This window comes from Halichoerus grypus, chromosome 14 (assembly GCF_964656455.1).
Source record: "Halichoerus grypus chromosome 14, mHalGry1.hap1.1, whole genome shotgun sequence".
Taxonomy (NCBI): Eukaryota; Metazoa; Chordata; class Mammalia; order Carnivora; family Phocidae; genus Halichoerus; species Halichoerus grypus.
In genome coordinates, this window is record NC_135725.1 from 72,984,854 (window position 1) to 72,991,538 (window position 6,685).

At 43.1% G+C, this 6,685-nt stretch overlaps 1 pseudogene; it reads right to left on the reverse strand.

Annotated features, from left to right (window-relative positions):
• Positions 1-334: 334 nt before the first annotated feature.
• On the reverse strand, positions 335-753 carry LOC118534859 (large ribosomal subunit protein eL33 pseudogene; annotated as a pseudogene).
• Between the last annotated feature and the right edge of the window lie 5,932 nt (positions 754-6,685).

Genomic DNA, 6,685 nt, shown 5'->3' on the forward strand with positions numbered 1-6,685 from the left:
AGACATGCAAACTAGGGGTAGGGGGAAAGACATATGGAGATCATTGCCACACAGCGTACCATTGAGCCCAAATTAATCCTGTATCCACTCTCTGAATAGAGCGTGGCCCAAGGCTGCTCCTGGAATTCTGTATTCTTCATCATATAGATATGATCTCTGTCACAGAGGATTCTCCATCCTTGCTCCTTCCCCCACCCCTACCTCTTTTCTTTCGTCCCTTTTTCCTTCCTTCACTCACTAGGCATGCTTTGAGCTATGCATGTCAGACACTACTCCAATAAGAACGTGGTAAGAATCACATGCCAACTTTGTTATTATTATTTTTTAACAAAAATACAAGAGAACAAATCTACACCTTTATTTACTTTTCATTAAATTTAAATCCTTGAGGGGTACAGCATCACACGGATTCTGTGGCCAATGGCTTTAGCAGGAAGGTTGCTTCGGAATTTGGCACAAACCATGCCACTGTTTCCATGAGCATGAGTTACTTTTCCCCAGATTACTCTGGTTTTGTTTGGTTTGCCACCAGGAGTCACTGTGTTGTTCTTTGCTTTGTACACATAAGCACATCTCTTGCCTAGATAGAATTCCGTTTCATCTCGAGCATAAACACCTTCGATTTTAAGAAGAGCTGTGTGCTCCCTCTGGTTCGGAGACCCCGCTTATAGCCAGCAAAAATGGCCTTGGACCACAGCCTTCCAGACATTATTTGGCGTTATAGGAGTCCTGTTGCCAGCAGGCCTCCACAGACTCCAAGATGGTGGGAAAAAAAAGGCCAACTTTATTTTTTTTTAAAGATTTTATTTATTTACTTGAGAGAGCGAGAGAGAGAGAGAGAGAGCACAGAGGAAGAGGGAGAAGCAGACTCCCCACTGATCAGGGAGCCCTGCTCAGGGCTCCATCCCAGGACCCTGAGATCATGACCTGAGCCATAACTGACTGAGCCACCCAGGTGCCCCACATGCCAACTTTAAATTAGGAAAGTCTGAAAGACCCCAATATTAGGAGCTGAATGGGGTTTTTTCTCAGACTCTAATTGAGGAATAAGTGGAACAAACTCCAATTAAAACTGAGCAATTCCCATCAGAGTTGCATATACTTGAGTAACGCCCTCTCCTACACCCACACCTGATTTGTTGATAAGATCCTGTGCGCAGTTGTAAGTACATGGATAGAAAGATTCCCCTGAGTTATCTGGGCTCTTTGAAGGAGGAAGAGAAAGGGCCATTGCCCAGTATTGTTGTGTAAGTTGCTATGCAATGGAGTGCCTGGAGGAGGAGAGTCAGGGCAGAAATCTAGCCTGCGCTCAGCGCACTAACCCGTGAGGCAAGGGCTGCAGGGCATGGGCACATTTTTCTCATTGCCACAAAAGTAGTGTATGTTGTAGGAAGCAGATCCATGTTCTCTGATTGTAATTCTCTGATGGGAAGGTCAAGGAGTTCTTTTTCTTTTTTTTTTAAAGATTTTATTTATTTGACAGAGAGACAGCAAGAGCAGGAACACAAGCAGGGGGAATGGGAGAGGGAGAAGCAGGCTTCCCGGCGAGCAGGGAGACGGATGCGGGGCTCTATGTGGGGCTCGATCCCAGGACCCTGGGATCATGACCTGAGCCTAAGGCAGACGCTTAACGACTGAGCCACCCAGGCGCCCCAAGGTCAAGGAGTTCTAAACCAGAGTGGGAACACTGGCTGTATGGAGAGACACAGGCTTTACAAAGCGAGGTACTGAGTGGACATCACCATCCACATCAGGTCCCCTGCTTTGAAACAGCCTAGAACCAGGGTTTTTCTGAAGATCCATTTCTAACCTGGAATTCTGACTTCATAATGGGTCTTCTGGTTTCTCACCAGTCATTCCTCACATTAGTGTTACGGATATTTATCTCCTCTGAATGTGAATATATGCTCTTTATCCTCACTGACATATCTTTGTATGGGGAATTCTAGAGAATCCCCAGGAAGATGCAACTGAACTTGAACACTAAGCATTTGAGGAAGTGTGGCATAGAACTGCTGATTCCCCAGGGCCAACCTTGCCTGGAAAACACGAGGTTCCAGTTGTGGTTTTGATCATACTTCTGTGCCTGCTCTTGAATAAGTCCTTACCTCTCTCTGGGCTTCAGTCTCTTGGTCTATATGATAAGAGGATTGGGTCTTTGTTGTTCTGTCAGGCTGTGGTTATACCCTGCTTGGCTTTCAGAGATTGGAAGCATAAAAGTGACTTGGCAGCAAGGACTGGTTTGTAGTCCCATGGAGCCCACATCTAGGACAAGAGGAAAGATATGGTTGGAAGGCACAGAGCCCTGTCTTCTCTCCTATTCAGCTCATGCCAAGTGAATCAAGGATATAATTGTGCTTGGCATACCAAACATCACTACACTTACTTCAGTTCAACTTCTCCTTTTATTTGTTAAGCCCTTGTGGAAGTTGCCATCCCTCCCACCTGTACATGAGTATGCATTTTGCTACAGTAAAAACCCAGGATCTTTGAAGTCTCGGTGTCACCCCTTAATAATTATGTGACTGATTCCCAGTTTCCTAATCTGTAAAGTGGAGATAATAATGTTTATGTCATTGTTGCTGTGAGGATTAAATGAGATTCTGTCTAAAAAGCATATAGCATAAGGCCTGGCTGATACATGATAACTTCTTTCCTCTCTTACCTATCCACTCCTCCCCGGCCCTGCTGCTGCCAACACCCCACCACCAGTGTGCACATGTCAGTAAAGACTATTAAAATTTTGCACCCTGGAGGGGTGAATTGACTGTCTAATGACACAAGTTCAGGCATGAAACAGGTATGCACTTGGCTATTTGTGACTTGAAATCTCACTCCTGCCATTTTTTCACTACAGTTTCATCTGAAGAGATGTCTCATTAGAAAGATAAAAAAATGTATGTTTTTCTCTCTGAAGTGATAGGTTCCTCCAGTTATGCTGGACTTGATAAATTTGTGTGTGTGTGGAAGAGGTTAGCATCCAATGGGTTCACTTACATGGCATTGGGAAGTCCCCTTAAATTTCAACCTCAGTGCTCTCTGATAAGTTGACTATCTCCCATCACCCATCTGTGATTTGAAGCCTCATTGTGTTGTTATTGATACCCAGAACTGAAGAAATCTTCAAGAATTTCACTCCCTCCACTAGGCAATCATACACTGTTCCTATCTCTATAAAACAAGCAAGCAAGATAGTATAATGTACTGGTGAAGAGCAAGGTCTCCATATTCAGACTGTTTGATTTTGAAGACCAGCTTTGCTACTTACTAGCTTTGTGACCTTGGGTATAGTTAGTTAATTTCTCGATTTCCTTATGTAAAAAAATGGAGCCAACCTGATAAAATTGTTGAAAAGATTAAATGCATTAATATCTATAAAATGTCTGATACATAATAAGTTCTCATAAATGTCTATTATTAGTAATAATGGCAAAGAGCTCTTCTCCACATGAGAACTTGTCATATCCTAGAATGAAGCTGAGAATGACCCAGTTAACTGCAGTAGAACTGGGTAGCTGAGAGGAGCCAGTACCGAGAACTTGAACCATCCATTTCAGAGATATACCCAGCTGCAGGTCCTAGAAACCTTATCTTGAGACAAACCATTGTAACTGGAAGGAAAGGCCATAGATAGTATGTGGATGATGTCAGTGAGAAGAGCAGTTTTCTGCTTATTTATCTCCTGACTGATCATGTAAGAGAGCTCAAGTCCCTCTCTCTGCCAGGTTGGACACCTGAGCACTGTAAGATCAGAATGGCTGTGAATTCCTGACCATCAGCCATCTTTGCATTGTTGGTTTGATGACCATGAACTTCTAGACCATGTCCTTTACCTCATACTGCTTCTATGAACAGTCTATGCATCTTGTGTCAGTTACCAAATGGCTCCACCAGGACTTGGAGTACCTGATTAAGAGAATTTCTTGGGAGAAAAGGAAAATGAGATCCCTCTGGCTCTGACCTCATGCCTAAATCCTAAGAGTATGCTTGCTTTTGGTGCTGAAGGCCTGAGTTTTTAGAAAGTACACAAAGAATCTGTAGGTAAAGGTTTATCTGCCTTTTGGTTTACCCTGCTATGTGAAAAAGGGGGGGGGGGTGTGGAATCAGGGTATGTTAGGATTACTAAGGCTTCTTGGTAGTCAGAGCATGCAATAACCACCCACACCTGATCATTCTCAACTTGCTGGACCAGTTGAGGAAAGCTGGAATATTCACAAAGTCTTAACTCAGGTGTGTAACATCAGAATCTAGGAGGATGCCTGGAAGGCAGCATTCTACAATGAATCAGGCAGTCTGAATACTGAGGGATGCCCTTCAGTTTCTGCACTTGAAGACATTAATTTTTAGAAGTGCAGAGAATATAGGATAAATAAAAACTGGATTGGTGGGGAATAGTTCCCTATGGGAAGTGGTCCACATTCTATACTTCCACTTCCAAGACCAGCTTCCCCATTTTCCCCTCACTTCTACCCCAGCTCATGTTAACTCAGGTCCTCTACATCTTTGACCTCTTCCTTTTGACGTAACAGACACAGGTTCTCCCCAAAGGACACTACCACTACCACTTGTGCTCCATCAACCACAAGTGCCAGAAGAAACAGCATCATTCTTACATCCCATTGTCATTTGCAGGCTATTACTCCTATACCCTCAAGTAGAACATTTTCCTCTGTTGAATTTCAGGCCACTAGGTTATACCACAGTTCCCTTCCTTGACTCAAACTACTGTCTTCCTAGTCCTTCCCCCACATTTGCCTCTGGCCCCTGATCCATGTCCAGTCCCTTAATATCCGTGGGTGACCACGGTGTCTGGGGGGAGCACCTATCCAATAACTTCTTGACCTTCTCAATGTCCTGACCTCCATGTAATTTTAGTCACCCCCCAGTCACAGACAAAACTTGAATCTTGTCAGTTGCCCCAAACCACACCTCCATAATCGTAACTCTAGTACCCTCTGGCTTCAGTATTCCACTTCTTTCACTCCTTGCTCTTTTAAAACTGGTCTTTGATCTTAACAAGACCTCCAGTATTTGATTTTTCCATTTTCTTCCAGTCTATTTGTCTCTCCCCTATCTAACCTAAATTCTCAGCTCTTCAGATCAATTACTGATTGGCAAAATTTTCTGTTCTTTTGTCCCCTTAACTTTTTATCTAACCCACGTGGAAAAACAGCTGGACCTTCCATGACACATCACTGATCAGCTGTCCTATTCCTCATTGAAGTTTGAGTTATTTTTAATTTCTCTATTCTCTGCAAACTCTCTACCCCTTCTGTGTCTCACCTTACCTCATCACTCTTACAAGATGGCCGCATTTAATACCTTACACAGAAAATAAAAAGTGTTAAAGAGCAATTACCTTAAGTCTCTGTGCCTCATCTCCAGTATGCAAAATTATCTTCATCTCCCTCGTCTGGTCTAAAGCTAATCCTCTGATCTAAAGCTAATCTAAAGCCAAAGCTACCTGTGGTCTGAATTTTATCCCTCTCTACCTCCTCACGGGCCTTACTCCATCAGTTAACTCTCTGGTATCATTCATGTCTCCCTCTTGACTTGCATTTCAGAAGCTTCTATACCAGGTAGGTCTCTGTTCCCTAGGCTTTTGCCTTATCTGGGAAATATCCACTCTGAGCATCACTTAAGGGATGCCATTGATAGAAATAAGAAAGTTAGAAAAGGGGAAATATTTTTAGAAGCAGGAATTAGGAATTGGGACTTTGGGGGGAGTTGTTTAAGATTTTATTTATTTGAGAGAGAGAGAGAGCACGAGCAGGGGGCAGAGAGAGGGAGAAGGACAAGCAGACTCCCCTCTGAGCACAGAGCCCTATGCAGGGCTTGATGCAGGGGACCCCGGAATCACGACCTGAGCTGAATCAGACGTTTAACCGACTGAGCCATCCAGGTGCCCCTGGGACTTCAGTTTTTTAAGTACAGTTTGATGGGCTATTCCGGTAGAAACGTAAAGTAGAAGGTTTGGAGATGCATACATGTATCTTTAGGAGAGAGATCAATTCTGGATATCCTACTTTCTTCCTTGCTCTGACACATCAAGGGCATAGAACTATCCATTAACTTGGGTAGAAGAGGGGTGGGGCTTATCCCTAAGTATTTCTTTTCCTAGTGCTTTTCTACAAAGGGCCTCTAAGTTTTGGGCATATTAACATATTTATTTTAAAGGTACGTCCATGGTGTTGAAAACCCAGATTTTACAACTTTGAATTTCATCTCAATCTCCAGATGTGGAATCCAGAAAAATTTCTCTAGTCTTATAGCAGAAAATAACTATAATTCTGGATCCTTTTTAGGATTTCTTATATTTTTGTATAATTGAGGAAACCCTTACAGTCAATGTGCAGCCATATTTATTAAAAGAAAGGCTCCCCAAACTCTTGTTAGAAAATGACTTTACTGGGGCACCTGGCTGGCTCAGTCAGTAGAGCATGCAACTCTTGATCTCAGGGTTGTGAGTTCAAGCCCCACATTGGGTGTGGAGTGTACTTAAAAAAAAAATAAAGCAGCGTTTTCTTTCTTTCTTTCTTTCTTTCTTTCTTTCTTTCTTTCTTTCTTTCTTTCTTTCTTTCTTTCTTTCTCTCTCTCTCTCTCTCTCTCTCCCTCCCTCCCTCCCTTCCTTTCTTCCTTCCTTCCTTTCTTCCTCCCTTCCTTCCTTCCTTCCTTCCTTCCTTCC